At 53.2% G+C, this 17,686-nt stretch overlaps 1 long non-coding RNA gene across 1 annotated transcript in view; it reads right to left on the reverse strand.

The window, feature by feature from the left end:
* The window catches only part of LOC120619705 (uncharacterized), a 106,097-nt gene extending 89,153 nt beyond the window's left edge, over window positions 1-16,944 (reverse strand). The window contains exons 1-2 of the long non-coding RNA XR_005657632.1: window positions 16,820-16,944; window positions 12,046-12,223 (exon numbers count right to left, since the gene is read on the reverse strand). This is a non-coding gene — a long non-coding RNA (uncharacterized LOC120619705). The remainder of the gene's footprint in view (window positions 1-12,045; window positions 12,224-16,819) is intronic.
* Window positions 16,945-17,686: the final 742 nt, after the last annotated feature.

Genomic DNA, 17,686 nt, shown 5'->3' on the forward strand with positions numbered 1-17,686 from the left:
CTTATGAAATAGATATTAATAAAATCAAAATTTGAGATAGTTCGTGTAAACCTTTAATGTATAAAAACTTAATATATTTTAAAATAAATATTTTTAAATATTTAAAAATAAAGAAACGGGAACTCTGGTCCAAGACCACGTGACTAAACAGGGGAGCAGGTGGTCGTTAGGGCCGAGACTGTGGGACTGTGACACCCCCACTGCCCGCAACACCGGGCCACGATCGCCGCACTATCTCGCCGGCCTCCCTCTCGGCGACAGCCCGAGTCTCCTTACAGAGGACTGTCACTCACTCTGGTCGCTCATGGAGGTGAACACCAAGCTGGTGAGCTTTCTCTTTCAAAACTCGGTGCCGTGTGCTCGAAGCCCTCCACCAACATGGGGTGCCGCCCACTCAACCTTGACAGTTGCTTTGTGTCTGCTCTCAGCCTCGGTCCATCAGATCGTTTATTTTCCCAAGTTTACAATGAAATGTTTTATGCTTTTATTCTTTCAAGCACAAACAAACATCAGAGTCCACCAGAGGTACCTGCTTCCACGGAGGAAAAAGAGAGAGCGGGGAGGAGCCGGACTCGCTCTGCGAACCTTTATTTCCAGCGTCTCTCTGCCTCTCACCTGTATTTCTCAACTGCATCCCTGTGAGCAGGTTCGAGGTGCACCTTCAGAGGCCCGCCACGTGGCAAGCTTCTGCCAAACGGTAATGGGGCACTCCCATCCTTGCACCGGGCGCCTTGAGGATTCAAAGCTGAGACGGGGGAAGTGTCTGTCCTCGAGGAGCGTGTGGCCTGTCCTGAAGGCCACATACACATGTCAGAACGGCCTGGACGACACCACGAGACATTAGCAGTTGCCCCGTGGAGGACTCCACGGGCACAGGGGACGAGAAAGCGCCGGGTTAACGGCAATCGGCACTCTGTCGACGCGCCGAACTGTGAGTCTGCAGAGCTGGGCACGCGGGCGAGGTTTCCGAAACGCGGCTGGCCGTGAAACCTCCCCCCACCCCGAGAAATATATTAGATTCCCGGGAACGTGGTCTGGGAGTTGCTGAAACAGGGTAATCTAAGTTTCGTTCTGACCTCGGCAATTTAAAACATGCAACGACAATGGCCATATCTTCTGTTTTATTCTGCTTGGGTCGGTAATGGGATCCGATGTCTTCCTGTCTTGCCAGAATTCTTTGTTTATATTTTAAAAAGTAGTATAACCACCAACAAAGATTTCGCTTTTTTTTTTTTTTTTTTTTTTTTTTTTTTGTACTAATAAGCTTCAGACTCAGCTTTTACCTTGCTGGAGGAAGAACTTAATTACTTACAGGTTTTTCTAGAACAGTCCTCGGCTCAACCCCCACCACAGTTTACGCTGCAGCCGGCATTACAGAATTCCACTGGCATCTGGCTCCTCGGGTCCCTCCTCACAGGGTAAGACTGTAGGAAAAGCCAGCGATCGGTCCCTCTGCCCTGCAGACTGCAGACTGCATTCCACCCTCTCCCCACCCCGAAACACGTCAGGGGTTAAGGAACCCCATTAACCACGTGAACAAATTATGTGTGGGCTCACTTGGACATCAGTGGCCAAAAGGCGAGCACCCGTGAGCCAAAGGCCTGTGGCAAACGTTGGCCCCGGAAGAGGCCGTGGGAGGCTAAGGAAACTGGGAGAAACTACAGCTCTCATGAGCAAACGTCAGGAAACAGAACCTGACTTTCCCAGATTGCCGTTAAAATGATCCGCCGAGAAATTCTGGTTTCTTCGCAGTCCATAAATGATCTCGCAGAAGGGAGCAGACAGACAGGCTTCGCTGGGTCACCTCCTCGCGCACACAGATCATGGGCCCCTGATGCCCAGCGCCCACCGCCGGGCCGGCTCGCGCCTGCGCACTTGAAATTACCACGGTCCCAAGGCCGTCGCTTTGGATGGAGAGGATCTGCTCAAAGGTGGTGACATCCTGCCCCTGCCCCGCCCCGCTTGCTCCTTTCCTACGAATGGGGAAAGGGGCACGATGTCACCTGACCCTCCACTCCCCAGCCAGAGCCCTGCCGAGGCCAGACCATCGCCTCGCAATGGTTGATGACCATCCTTCCCATGTCTGAATGGGCCTCAGAATCAGCATTCCCAAAGAATACCAGGACTGGCGGAGCCACCCCCACAGTGAAAAAGAAAAAAAAAACAAAAAAAACCACTTTTATGGATGACTAACCTGCAATAATGCTGCAAATGACCCGCCTGCAAAATCTTCAGCACCTGAGATCTAAATTACTCTAATTCTTCTCCCTCAAAATTAGGTATAATATTATAATTTCAAGTAATGCAAGAGCAATTTCTCCCTTCAGTGGATACCAAGCTCAAGATGTTACAGGAAAAAGAAATAGCTTTTACCGCTGATATGAGAATTTTAAAAGAGAGACAAGTGTGAGCAAACAAAAGCTGTCACATCAAATACTGTGGGGGAAAAAAATCTAGAAAAAAAAAAAATGCCAGAAATGCTCAAGTCTAAATAAAGTCATTTATTTGTTATTTTAACCCCTTCACTGTCAGAGGCACTGGCAGAGGCTACTTAATTCTCAGCAGGTGGGGATACTGAAGACAGCTCTCTCATGCTCGCAATGACGGTTGTGTTGTCACGTTTCTCTGACTTCTCTGGTCTCTTTAAGGGTTTCCAAACACAAACAAAGCTGTTGATGTCCCTCTGGTCCTAACGCCTCTGTGGGTATCATCTCTTTAGAGAACTCGGTCCTGTCCATTTTCTACCACCTTCAGCAAAAAAAAACAAAAAAAACAACAAAAAAAAAACACAGGCCACGCACTCCCATGGGGCGGTGGCCACACACCATTTGCGTTTCTGGTGGATGGCAGCTACTCGGTCCAATGTGGTGGGAAACATTTCTTATAGTGTCCTAGGCAGCTAAGATGCAGCTCCAACGTAAGACACCCGCGTGTGGGGGCGGGGCGGGAGCACGCCCTCTGGGAAGGCCAACTGGAAAAGAAAACACCAACTGGATAGATCTGGGGCCCATCCCTTGCTCCTGCTTGGTCAAGTTCATAAGCCTGTCTGGCAGGTCAAGAGTACGAGCTTCCGTAAAGACTGAGTAGGTGAGGATGGTGGCGGCACTGACCATGAAGGTCTATCGAAATAGAGGGAAGTATTTCCGATGAAAATGTATTGATTGGGCGCATGCTTTGTGCAGCAGGTGGGCCCTGGGATGGTGAGTCACAGCCTCTGTCCTCCACCTCCCACTCCCTCTGCCCAGCCAGCAAGGCTTCTGTCTCCAGGGAACTGTTTTAGCGATGGTTCCCAGGACCTCGCGGCAGAGAGCATTCGGGACTCAGCTCCCACCAGCAGGCCAACCACGACATGGCTGGTCTCCCGCCCTTCCCCCAAGTCCCCATGCTAAAGGTCCCCTCGCTTTTCCCCAGCAGGGGTCCCTTCACCGTGACCTGCCATGCACCTGTGGCTCCAAGAGGGGAACCTTGGAGGTGACCCAGGTCCTCGCCCCTTCCCCACTGCCAGCCCCGACCTCTCGGCACGGCACACACGGCGCCCCCATGGTCGAGGAGTCCCCCACCTCCGCGACGCTGCACCCCCCAACCTCAAACGCGCCCCGCGTCTGCTCAGCGCTCCCTTCGCCCTCGCTTATGCCCACGCCACGCCCCCGGGCTCGCCCCGCTCCTGCTTCGGGGCCCCCACCCTACCCGCACGCCCTTCCCTGGCTCCCGGCTCCGCTCGCATTGTGCTTGTCCAGGTTTGCGCACCTGCCCGCCCTGCTAGCCAAGGGCAGCTCCTCGAAATGGGACTGAGCGAGCGATGCCCACTCTCGACGACGCCAGGGGATCTCCCCGGGGTGGTACCGGGTGCTCTCAGCTTCCCAAATGCGTCTGGTTAAATGAGGTGCCGTGATTTTCAGTTATCCGCAAACAGGATGAACGTGCAGGGGCCCCCGCCCAGAATGACAGGCTCCGGGGGCCCAGCGGACCGTCTCTCCACGCGCCCCACGCCCCCCATCGCCTGCACCTGGCCGTAGTTTAGACCTCTGCAGTTCCTCACCTCGTGCGGATGTGCCCCGCACGGGGACAAGGTGTCCCCGTGGTCCCGGTGCCTCGCAGCGGCCACCTGCGTCTCCAGCCTGTCACATTCTCAGCAGCACCATGAGCCCAGGCTCCTTCGGGTTCGTGCTGGAGGGAGCGGCTGCAGGCCACACGAGGGATGCATGGCCGTGTGTCCTCAGCCCCGGCACTTCGATGTGGGTGGTTTCCATGTGGGTGGGTGCACACATTCCGCAAGTCTAGAATTTGTGGGGTGCGTTATCTTACAACCTCGTACTTGGAAGAGGTGTTTTCATGTCCTATGAATCGTGAATAATTACATAATCCTGTCGCCTTCTTAAAACAGACTTCAAACCAGGTCCTGTGGTCTGGGGCCAACATCCTTAAGGGGACTTTGCTTTATCCATCGGGTTTTGAGCCAAGTGTGTCCCGAACAAATTAGTTAAAACAGTTCACCCTACATAAAAGAGAAAAGTCTGTCTTCCTCTCAAAGTGAATTCTCAAAAATTACTTCTGAAATACAAACGCAGCATTCAGAGTTCCTAAAAGGCACTTGTATATCGAATGGCTTCCATTCTAGATTCTTCCCTGTCGATCATTAAGTCACTTGGTCATCCATATTTTCAAGCATCTCCAACATCCCAGACCTTGTTCGGTGCACTGGGGGTGCGGGGTAACCAGGCAGAGGAAGTCACGGGCCCACAGGTGCCCCTAAGACGCCAATCACGTGACCCATGGCTGATCTCACATTCACACTAGAGGGTGAGCATTTCAGGAAAGACACACAGAGGCTGCCAGCAGTTAAGATGTGCTTATCTTTTATCTCAGGGCACAAGTTTTTCTTTTTTTCTTTTTTTTCTCATATGTATTTCATATTCCTAGCTGGAAAAATATCAAAAGACTCATAATAGCACCATCTGGGAGTCACGCCATGGACTCCAGTGGGCAGGATTAGAACTAGGTTTCACCTCTTCCTGTAAAAGTGCATTTCTTCTGCTTCGAAATGAGCACAAACACATTTGATTCCCTAACGACCCCGACCTGGAGTCTAAAAGCCACTTATTCTTCGCCTTCTGCCCTCCACGCTCACAGCTTCTTGGGGTTCTCTGACATAGAGAGACTGGGGGTGGCGGTCCCCTCAAGGATATTGGATCCTTGGTGATCTCACTTAACCAATAAACAAATCAAATGTGTCGAAATATACAAACGTCAGAAATGCGGCACAGGGCCACTCACCCAACGCGAGCTGGCCCCCTGGGCCCCGGGCTACGTGAGAAGTCCTGACGGCCAGCCCAGTGTCAGGAGCACGTGATCGCCAATCAGTTTCTCGTGGCGTCACTGTCCTTTACTGGCACGGTGGTCCCCCCAGTGTCAGGAGCACGCGATCGCCAATCAATCAGTCTCTCGTGGCGTCACTGTCCTTTACTGGCACGGTGGTCCCCCCTTATCTGCTGGTTCACTTCCGCAGTTTCAGATACCCATGGTCAACCACGGTCCGAAAATGTTAAATGGAAAATTCCAGAAAGAGGCAATTCATAAGTTTCGAATGGTTCGCCGTCCTGAGTAGCATGATGAACGCTCCCTCTGTCCTGCTCCGTCCCTCGTGGGACGTGACTCATCCCTCTGTCCGCCTGCTGCCTGTTAGTCACTTTGTAGTCATCTCTGATGTCAGATCGACTGTCGTGGTCTCTCAGCGCTTACGTCCAAACAATCCTTATTTCACTCAGTCGTGGCCCCAGAGTACACGGGCGGTGGGGCTGCCAGCTGGGATGTGCCAAAGAGAGGCTGTGACACGCTTTCTCTCGGTGAAAAGGCGAGCACGGGACAATAAGATAGAGAGAGCACGTTCACGTGACTTCCACTACACTATCTGGTTGCAATTGTTCCATTTTATTATTGGTTATTGTCGTTCATCTCTCACCGTGCCTAATTTATAAGTTGAACTCTACCACAGGTGTGTATGGAGAGGAGAAACATAATATATACAGGGTTCGGCACTGCGCGAGTTTTCTGGCTCCCACTGGGGGTCCTGGACGTGTCCCCTGAACACGAGGGGAACGGCTGTGTCCCCAAGTTTATGTTTAACTTGTTACTTTTGCAACTACCGGTATTCTTAAGAAACAGAAGATGGTTATTTGAAAACGTTCACTTTTTATACCTCCTTTACATCACTTTCAACTTTATAAGTCTTTTTCTGTCCATCCAGAATGTTTTCTGTTATTTCCTGATGTGGTCCTCTCCCCAGCCCCTCGCCCGGGAGATATGCTCGATAAACAGAACGATTTTTTAAATTAAAATCGTATTCATAGCTCTCCCCTCGTAACTATTAGTTACCGTTTTGCATTGCAGGTGGAGCCCATATTTACAATATAAGATTTGTTGTCCTTTAAATTTTCACAGGACAAATTCAATCTGGAAACATCCCCGTGTCTCGACCAGCGATTCTGTCCAAACCAGGTGCACGGTCTGAGTGCCACCGTCACGCCAGGCTACAGAAGCTCATGATACTCGCCATTGTGAAATCTGCCCAACAGTCCTAATTTACGCCCACTCCTATTTATTATTATATAGTTTGTAATAGAAAAAGTTGTCACTGAACATGAGGAAGCCCCAGTGCCCCCTGGGTACTGAGAAGCAGGATTGACCAGCCCTGAAGCATGCAGGCTGGGGAAGTCTGACGCGCCCCCCCACCACCCCGGCCGAGGGTGAGTCTTGCTGAGCTGCCACCTCCTCATCTGCAGAGGGAGGCGACAGGAGCGCCCCAGTGGCCAGGCCGACACCGGGAATAAAGCAGTCGACACGGGCAAAGCCCTCAGATCGGTATGGGGTGCAGCCCACAAGTTATCACCATTAGCTCTCATGAAACCCCTTTAGCTATGAGACAAAGTCACGGAAGAGACACAGAACTGTCGGAGAGTTCAGCGTGAGATTCTCTCTGGGGGGAAAATACAAGCGCCATTTTCATATATTTTATATTATTTTGTTACACAATCCGTACTCAGAACTTCAACCAAAATGTTGTCTTTTCATAAGCGAGACTCACATTTAGACTCTGTCTACACACACGAGCCAATTTTAAATACCACCCAGAGGAAATTGACTGATAATTAACAGTGCATCATACAAATCGGTTTACGTTTATGGACTCAGTCCTCCAGAGTTTTTACCACGTTATCTTAAATATGTCATTAGAAAGGTTTTCGTGGACACGCCAAAACCTAATTTTATAGCTTGAAAGTAAATTAATAGTATACTGCATCCACTTTCTAAAATATTAGATACGTAAGCTATTTCCACGCCGGGCCTGGTCTAGAACTGATAAAATCCTCAACATTAACACTACGATCCAGCCCAGTTATTGGGAATAAACCAGGTAGGGAATCGTCTAGATTTTATTGTTTCAGATTTCTCGGGCCCTTACTGAACAGGAGACGTTGGAAGGGCCTTGGCATGGAAAGCGATTCATGGCGTAGGGGACGTCCTCGTCCCTCTGCAGGGTGGGAAAAACTCTCTGTGGAAATAGCACTCTCCACAAAAAAGAGATCTGTAGATGTCAGGACTGGACGAAATGGTTGGCCCGAGGTACCACCAGCTTATCTCGGACATTCTATTGTTTTTTCTGCCTCCGGCATTTATAAAAGTGGACTGCTTCGGGAAGCAAAGCCTCTTTTTCATCCGAATGCCGTGTTATTACACCGAGCAGCATCGATCGCCTCCCTACCCCGCCTGCAAGCGGGAAGAGCAGGGTTTTTGCTGCTCGTCTTGATGACGTGAGCTATCTGCACACGGCAGAGGAAAGCGAGGCTCTGGCAGGTTCCGACGCTCGCCCCAGGCTGAGCCAGATCTGTCTGAGGCCATCGCTCCTCCGTGTCCTTCCGTTCTACCTTGCCCTCGCCTCCCCCTGCAAGGGACAGCCTGGCACCAGAATGCCGCCCGCAGGGTGCACCTGGGGCCGCGGCCAGCTCCCGGGCTCTGGCTGCCCTGCCCCTTCCTGCCAGGAGGAAGAGGAGGGAAGCCTTCCTCCCGCATCCCCCGGGGTGCTGGCGGGGAGCAGCCGCTGAGGTGCCCATTTTGCGAGCCAGTCCCCCGCAGCGCCCTGCGCATCCGCAGCCGCCAGGGTGCCCACCGCCGTGTGAGCGGTCCTCACCACGTGAAGGCTGGCTGCGGCCACCCTGCCCAGCTCCGAGCAGGTATGGGGCGGACACCAGCCCTGCTGCCATAAAATGCACAAGCGGCCAGATACATTTAATGTGAGTGCATGCACACACACGCGCACACACACACACACACACTAATAACCTGATAACTTCCACGGCCAACAAACCTTCAAATCTCTTTAGCACTCAGATATTGAGAGTGTACATAATACTCTTCATACATCATTTGAAAACATATCTGGATCGCTCATAAGGCAAATGTCTGGCCGCCTTAATTTTTCTAATTTGGTTTTCATAAGGTCCTTCCCGCTCCTCCTTGCCGGTCCACTACATCGGCACACACTGAGCTCAGTGTCCGGCCCCGCGCCACGCGCTTTACCGGGGTCGTGGGGTCGAGCCTTCCGATGGCTCTCCCGTGGGAAGACGCCCCATCGTTTGCAAATGAGGAAGCCCGAGTTGTAGACACGTGAGTGGCCAAGCTGAAGGCCCAGGGCTGGACCTGAGACAGTCGCTTCCCGAGGCAACGTCCGACTCCTAAGCCATCCCGTATTCGTATTGGGCTTCTTCGTTCGCAAAAGTCCCGACAACTTAGCAGCCTACGAGTTCACTGGCCTTGTCCACAATGCCGAAGGGTCGTCACGAGCTGATACTTTCGCGTGAGGACGGTGCTGTTCCCGTCCACACGGATCTATCCGGAACTATACAAATATATGTATGTAATAAATTAGTAATCGACAGACGCAGTACGGCTAACTTAAAAATGAGTTCGAACATCAGAGTAACTACTTTCCATCCTTTGTGGAGCCAGTAACCGCTCGTTGAGGTTTATTACCGGTCAACATGAGCGCTGGACTCTGGGAGGAAGAATAAAAACCGCAGGGCCCTTTCTTGTCCCCAGATGGCAAAGTCCGGTTGCATAGATAAGCCTCATATTCTAGAAAGTTTTGCTTTTCATAAAGATAAATCAATTCAACGCTAGAAACTCACTTATCAGCAATGAAGACAGGAAGGATGAGAGTATTTCTTGGGGGGGATAAAAACACTTGAGCTTCTCATACCCTAAAGGTGGTCCCTTATCCTACGGCTAAAGAAAAGGTCGTGGCTGCGCGGGACGTGCCGCAATCCTGTTCGCTCCTGGAAATAAACAGGAATTTGGCTGAGCCAAACAGCAGACGCAACTTTGCATAAAGCCAGTAACATTGCTCCTGCTTTCCTAGTCATAATATGCTCTAAAGCTGTTTTGTCTCTTCAAAAAAAAATTTTTTTACAGGTTCAATTACTCTGTTTTAACTTAAAACCAGTGGGGTGGATATGGCTCTTCTTCCGGCGGGCAAATTTGGGAATCATTTTAAAAGCGGCCTGATTGCTCAGACATCGCGGTGCGGACTTGGGCGTGTGTTGCTCAGCTTGGCGAGCATCGCTCTGAGCACCGGTCTGCAGTGCGGTTCACCGCTTGGAGTCCCGCCGCCCTTCCCACGGCTTCGTCTGAGAAGCCTGACGACGGTGACAATCACAGGACTAGTTTTGCTGGGTAAAACTATTCTACCTGCAATTTCCTCTGACAGGCTCCACAATTTTTAAGGGCAATTAAATCCTCAGAATTTTCCCAAAGGGGGAAAAAAAAATTCTAACACATTTTTGTAAAAAATATTTTTTTATGAGAAGGTGAAAAAACACAGTGGAATTGAACAACTAATGACTAACTGGTTGTTCTTCCTAGAAAAGAGAAAAGGATTTGGCTGAGCCCAGAAATCGGCTTCACTGTGTAGACAGGCAGCTTTCTGGACCAGAGAAAGAGAGGCCTGCGGGGGTCACAGGCATTCTGACCGGCTGCTTCGGCCACTGCTGGCGTCCACTTCTTCAGAGTGAAGGGGGACAGTCTGAAACTTGCAGACAGCGGCCCTGAGAGATGGCTGTCACCTGACTCCCCTCTGCGAGAACAGAACAGCTGGCTCCAAGACAGGGGTGGGGCAGCCTGTCCCCTTCTGCTGTGCCCACATCTGTGCCACCCTCACGACCCTAGGGATGGGATCGGCACGCGACTCAGCCAGCAGCCCCTCTGGCCCCACGCAGGGTCGGCGGGAGGAGGTCTTCCTTGTAAGGGCCCAGGGGAGGCCTCCGTCGTGTAACTGGCCTGCTGGCCTTTTGTGAGATGCCAGTTGCATTTCCAGTCTGCAGCTAGGGTCACTGTTGTCCCAAGAAAGGACCCGAATCCCTGCCCCTTCTTGGCATTTCACGCTTGAAATCTTTATTCAACAAGAAGCGAATCTGACATCCAAAGCTACCCAGGCTGCATCTGGGAAATCAGATTTTTCTTTAAGAGATGTCAAATTAGACCTCATGTTGTGGAACATTTTATATAAAATATGCACCTGATCCGGGAGAAACCTTTGACAGAACATCTTCAACCCGCATAATTCTTGTCATTTAGGAGCACGTAACTCAGCAGCCATAGACGAGCCCCAGAGAAGCCAGCACCAGCCACCCGGCCCGCCCCTCACCGCTCTCATCCCTCACAGAGCTTATTGTCCTTCAGAGACACGCAGCTGTTGGGTGGTGTTCCCTCTTCCTGGAACACCCCACACACAGCAGCACCCCCTGCGTGTGTCCCCCAAGATTCTACCCCTGATGACACTCTAACGACCTTGCCCACTCTTCCCCACCAGGCCCTGAACTCATCGAAAGTGGGGGTCACCCGGCATATTCCCCAGCACCTCGCGGGACTCCCGGCCGGTGGCAGGGCTCCCAGAGATGTTTGCCGAAGGTTCCTTTCCTTCTGAGCTGCTAAAACGGCGGGCGTTAAAAAGCTCCCCAAGTTACATGTTGCTGCTGCTGTTGTGGAAAGTCTCCCCCCACCCCCCGGCAGAGTCGAAGCCCCACAAGGGCAGAAACCACACCCACTGGCCCGTCATTCACCCCGGTACTTGGGACTGTGAGACACTCAATAAATTTAATCGAATGCATGAATCAAAGACCATACTGATACAGAGATCCCAAGCGTACGCAGAAAAAGGTCTGCAGATCAAAACCGTCAAGCAACCATGCACAGAGAACGTTGGAAAGTCGTTTCTCATAAATGGAAAATTGTTTTCTCCTGTGAGCTGCCTGGGACGCAGGGACGCTGGCCTTCGGGCCTCTTCCGCGTTCACAGTGTAAGCTGTCATCTCCGCGAAGCCAGCACCTCCGGAGTGCGCTTACTGAACCTCAAGTTATTTGCAAGACCCCCTAAAAATGTGCATGGCTGAAACGGGACCGTTATGCTTTGAGCGCTACGTGGATTCCCGAAGGTCAAGTGCAAAACTGAATCTTGACAGCGACCCTCTCCCCCCACGACTCCCACCTCCATTTCAGAGTGCGTTCCTACGGGTCGAACACGTGTGTCCAGCACCAAATAAAATCTAATGAGGAATTCCGACCTCTCCTGAGAGTGTGCGGAGCCCACGTGCATTTAATTTGCTCATATAAAAAAAACTCAAGCCAATTCACAAACAGCCCGTGACCTCTCTTACTAAAAAAGTACTAATTAAAATATGTGTCACATTCCCATCGAAGTCGGAATGCTCACTATTTCTGTGCAAAACGTCTGTTTCTCGAAACAGCTGATGGTTATGAGGACGTAACAGAGGTCACACAGACCCACCGAGTCCACGTTGCATGGGACGGTAGAGGTTACGTAACCCAGCCCTGTCCCCCTCCAGGAATCCCGCCCACGTGCTGGTGGCTAACGTCACCATTTTAAGGAGCTCGTAGCATCTTAGGTTCTCTTAGTCGTGTGCGTGCAGTTTATTCACGTTAGAAAGACCAGAGGCAAATAAGGACCTTGCAGCTTTTTTAAGGATGGGAGACTTACCTAGTGGGGGAGGGGCGAGACATGGCCATCAGGGGTCGACGGCTGCCCTCGGCACTGTGTCCAGACAGCAGGATGCCTCTCCGTCTGAACATGTGGAGATTCGCCTCGGAAATGTTGACACGTCGCACTTTTAATCCGCTCGAGTGTGATCCTTAGTCCATGACGTTCTGTGAATTACCTAAAAATAGATACACCTGCTTTAAACAAGCAACACCGAAATGCCTGTGCTACAATTAAAACTCACCAATGGGAAAAGGCCTTTTTTTTTTTTTTAAGGGAAAGAGAAGGGTTCTGTGCTGCAGACCCACAATCCTTTACATCAATGTCCAGAACTCCAAAAGCACTCTGCAAACCAAAAGTGGTTTCCTAAACTCAGTGCCTACCCTGGCGCGAGGCTACCAACAGTCTCTATGGATGCCCCTCAGCATGAACGCTGGTACATTCACCGTCAAATGTCCCTGCTTTTGATACGGGCATACTCCAGGCTGCAGAATTCTATAATAACTGGGTTCCTTTTCTAAAATTCAGGGAGGAAAAAAAATCTACATTCTAAAAAATATCCACCTCCAAAGATTTTGTGGACTGGTATCATCAAAAGTCTGGCATCGGAGGGGCCTGGCACCTAATTGAGATAAAGAAACACCTAGATTGTTGAGAACAGGAAGGACGATACTGAGGATTAAAACTGAAAACCTGGCCTTGACCCAAAACTGTCTTTAACACACACTCAAACGCAGCACCTGTTCACGGATGGTTGGTGCAAACCCAAATGTTCATTCAGTGTCGAACCGTAAATCTGAAGCGGGTATTTTTGTTTGGTTTTGTTTCGTTTCTGTCTTTTTGCACCCCAGAGGGATACTGGGTGAACAGATTTAAACCGAACCTGAACCTACATATTTTATTAAACAATTGAACTGGAACAAAATGAGAACATCACAATGCTCTCCAAAAATAATGTGAACGGAATCAGTGTTTCATTTGGTCTAAGTCCCTGGTCTAAGAGACACAATGAGAAGAAAGTCAGTGATTACAGGGAGAGGAAAGGCTTAAACCACCCGTCCGTGTGTTAAAACTTTTCCCCAGGGAGAAAGAGAGAAAGTTTTCAAAACAGCTTGAAGATAATGCCTCGTATACATACGTGTAACCGGCAGAACTGCCATCCAGCTCTGTGTTTTGCATACCTGCTTTTTCTCATTGTCCTTCTGTCACTTGCGAGGATGAGGACGAGGACGAGCTGAGGATCCGATGCAGAAGGAAGTTCAGTTTCTCAGTGGCGGATGATGATTCGGGATGGCCCGAAGGGAACCACAGTAATCGCTAAACGCTAACGCTTGTGATTTGGCTAACGTGATGCCTTGCTCAAGAGACGGACTGTTTACACACTTTCACTGAAGTCTAAATGCTAAACGTTCCTCCTTCAAATCCCTGTGCATTTCCGTCATTTTAATTTCTTTCTAGACCACGGCAACTATTCAGCTCTTTGTTCCCGGAAGGGTTTTTGGGGGAGGGGGTGGGGGGGCCCGAAATGTTTTTAAAGTGGCTTTGTTCACTTTGTTCTCATTTCAGCACGTTACTCACGCACCCTCCACCGGAGTAAAATCTGCCATCCTCTTCAGAGCAAAGCCCTGTGGCCAGTGTCTGGGCAGATCCCGCAGAAGCCACACTCCCCTACACAAACTGCATGTCCTCCGCCCCTTCAGGTGGGCGGGTCGGCAATGCAATGGCACTTTTTCGAAGTCTCCCAGGACCTGCGGTGCTTCAGGGCCACCTCCAGGGTGAGAGGCCCGTGCTGCACGCTACACGGGTCACCTGGCAGAGCCCTAGGCAGGACATGTCGGCAGGTTTAGGATCTCTTTCTTGCTGTTCCCGGGAATCTGCTCCTGGGCTCGGGCAGACCGAGGACAGCCAACGCAGGCCGACCGAGCTGCCCGGATGCGAATGGCTTTCCTTTGCTTTTCTGCCACTTCCTATGGCAGCCCGACTGAGTCACAGTCGTTTTTTTAAACGATTTAAGATTCCGTTTCATTTTAGTCAGTTTTATGTTGTTTGAAAAAAAAAGTCCAGCGACGGGTCCTGTGAGTTCAACGGAGACGGGGTGCGTTCGCGCCCGGCCCTCTCCTTCCTGCGAGCCCAAACACCATTCTACCCATCAGAATGCGGGCGATGAGGGGGGCCTCCTTTCCAGGTGCCGGGCGCTGACAGAGCCCCAGACGTGCGTCAAATGATACCTGCTCTCCAGGAGCCACCGTCCTTTTCTCCTCGACCAGAAACCTTCCCAGAGTCACACCACAACATGAGAAAGAGCGCAGGGCAATGAAACACAGACGGGGCATCAGGCCCTCGGTGTGGAGCGGTAGAGGCGGTGCCCGGGCCCGGCATGGGCCGGGCCGATGTGGGCCGAGACGAGCGGTCTGGACAGGTGGAGGGGAGGGCGCCAGGCGCTTCGGAGAGGCCGATCTGTGATGGGAATCAGGAGGCCTGAGAGAGAAGCTTGTAAGGGGTCAGGGCAGAGGACTCTGAAGGCGGGGCCGGAAGGGCCTGAGGCTGGACCTGGGGTCTCGGCACCTGCTGTCCTTTCCCACCCAGGCCCTAGCTCGTCCAGGCGAAGGAGACGCGGGACGACAGACCGCCGGGGTGCGCGTGCGCGACGCAGGGTCGGAGGCCAAGGAGCTGACCCTGGGGCAGGCGGGGCCCGCAGGGGCAATGAAGTAACAGAAAAGGGGGCACATTTGAGAACGATTTCAAAATACTCGATGACTAACACGAACTCTTCGACAATTAAATATTCCATTTTTGCAGACTTGTTTTTAATTACCCCCTGACGGATCTAGTGAACGGCCCATTGCCCCATTTCATCACCATCGAAATTATCATTCCTTCATGATGAGCCTATCGACTACCCTCCTTTCCTAAAGTGAACCCGGGCACTGCCAGAGACAAAAAAAACTTCTGTTTGATAAAGCGAACGTCTGTGACGACACACCAGGAGCAAAAGCCTAACTGTTCTAAACGCGGCACTTTGCTTTGACAACCCAGTACCGACTCTTTAGAAATACTTTATTCTTTTAAAACACCTGCTTTCCTTCCATACGGGCTTCTAAAGGAAGGGATTCATTTTTATGGGGAAGAACAGAAGTTACTCTTGAAAACAACAAAGGAAAAGCGACGTTCTGTAGACGAGTTGCCTGTTATATTAAATCATACACAAGAAATATCCACGGAAAGCCACAGATCAGCCGGGCCGGTCCCGTTTCCCACGTGAAGGCCGCAGCGATACCCTCGGTCCTTGGGGATCGGGCTGCTGGTGGAGGCTGCCACTCTGGCCAGCCGGGGACGGCTGTGTTTGCACTGGAACTGCCCGGCCCCAGCCTCACCGACTGGTCTCCCGCCCCCTCCCCCTTCGCCCAAGTCCAGTTATTCAGCGTGTTATAATTTGGCACTAAAATTCAATTAAGCTCAAACTTTGGTCATACGTGGTCTTTCTCTCAGCAAAGCATAATTTCTTTGACCCATTTTCCAAATGTCAGCGGATCGATTTTGAAAGCGGAGAGAGGTAAAAGTTTATTTCAATCGAGCTCACATTTCTAGAAACTGGCTGGAATTTTTTTTTTGAAAATTCAAATAAACAGTCAGGATGTGGCGTTACCCGTCCTGAAGTGCTTGAAGGTTTCATAGCGCTTGTCAAAGGGAGACCCGAAATGCTCTGCAGACATTAATTAATGTTCGCTCTGGCCCTTGGGCCATTTTACCAATGGAAATTCCGATGAGAAAGGAAGGAATGAGGGGTTCAAGGCCGCGCTGTTGTGAGTCAGCTGCGGAACTAGGATTGAAACCCCGTGGTTCCCAATGAGCCAGCGAAAGTCTGTCGAAGTATTGAGCACCCCTATTGAGGACTGTGGGAGTTTCGGCGGCTTAATGGGGTTGTGTTCGGTGCTTCAGACTCTCCTTTAAAAGGCTCCATGGCACCGACGAAACCCCAATAAAAGGGCCTCTCTAATTGCTTTCTGACTTTCTATGAAACTTTCTAAGCTATACTGACATCCTCGAATACAACTATGGAATTAAAGCGAGGCGAGACAAAGTGGCGTACGGAGAGAAAGCGGTTCTCAGCGAAGCGTGTGTGCGGTGGGGGGTCACCGGGGAGGGCGACGGGGCGGGTGCGAAGGCTGTGCCGCCGGGAAAGAAAAATATGAGTGTTCTCCTTTGTGTGCGGACAAACGGCCGAGCGCGGGAGGTCGGGGCCCGGGTCACGCGGCTCGGGCTGCAGCTGCCGCCCCGGGGCGGGGGTCCCCGGCGGCCCCCGGGAGCCAAGGCCGGCGGCGGCCTCAGCATTCTGGCGGCGCGGGCGGCCGCTGTCCTCGCACGACCCGGGCCGGTCCAGAGCGCGCCCCGCTCCGACCCTCGCGCGCCCCGCGCGGGCCCAGGGGAGCGCGGGGCCGGAGCCCGCCCCAGGTAAGCCCGGCGGGGGGCGGCGCGCAGGCGGCCCCTCCTCGCTGCCCGGGCGCACAGGCCGGCGTTCCGCCGCGCGGGGCCGGCCTCGTTGTCCCCGGGTCCGGGTTCCCCGCGCGCTCGGGGCCCGACGCCCCAGCCGGGACCCCCGGGAGCCTGGGCCGGGGGGGGGGGCCGGCTGGCCTCACTCCGGGAGCAGGAGGACAGGGCCCGACGCGGGCTGTCGGGTCCTTTCGGGAGCCCAGGGGAGCAACGGTGACCTGCCGGGGCCGCCCGTGGCGGGGGTCACCCTCCCTCGGAACCACTCTGTGGACAGCGGCCTTACCAAGGTCCTAGCCAGGCGCTCGAAGTCCGCGGGCCGGCGGCGCATCCCCGGGACCCCGTGCCAGCCCCCAGCGCCCCCTCGAGCGCGCCCGGTGCGCACGCGCGCACCCGCCCGCGGGCCGGACGGGGTCAGGCCTGCGCCAGGTGCGCGCGCCTCCGACGCCGAACCGCGGGCCGCCGGGTCACCCGAGGGCGATGGCACACTGGGGCATGGAGGGGGCACAGGGCCGTCGGCACCGGCGAGGCCCAGGCGCGGGCCATCAAAGGCCGGGGATGGCGGCCCGCCGCGTTGCCCATGGCCAGGCCCAGGGCATGAAAGGATCTTTATCCTCGGGTGACACGGCGGCGGTTTCCTCCGGCCTCCCCCTCCCGCGGCCCTAATTGGGGCCGGCTGCTAATGTGATTAAAGGCCAGTTAAATGTTTCTGGGGCAGACGGTGGGAAGAGGCCGAGACCCCTGCCCCCTCCCCGGGTCACGCCAGGCCCGTGGGCAGGGGTCGGTAGTGGTGCCAACCCCAGGATGGCCTGGCCGGGCGCCCGCCGACCGTTCACCCCGGGGGCGGGGAGGCCGCGGGCGGGCGGGAGGCTCCTGGGGCTTTATGTAAGCCGGTGGGCTTCGGGCCCGGCCGGATTTGGGGATTCTTTTCGCACAGTTTCCATTTTCTGGCCTTTGGAACAGCGCCCCGGCGGCCCTCCCCCTCTGGTGCCCGGAGTCTGCGGGGCCCAGCCGGCCGGGAGGCGGGGGGTGCGGGGCGTTGGGGGTCTGCAGGCACCGCAGCGGGTCATGTTGGGGTCTCGGCATCTCAGGATGGTGGTGCTGGTGTTGAATGCCTGGGCCAGGCGGAGCCCCCGACCCCGCAGCGCCCCCA

The sequence above is a fragment of the Pteropus medius genome, unplaced genomic scaffold, assembly GCF_902729225.1.
Source record: "Pteropus medius unplaced genomic scaffold, Ma_sr-lr_union100, whole genome shotgun sequence".
NCBI lineage: Eukaryota > Metazoa > Chordata > Mammalia > Chiroptera > Pteropodidae > Pteropus > Pteropus medius.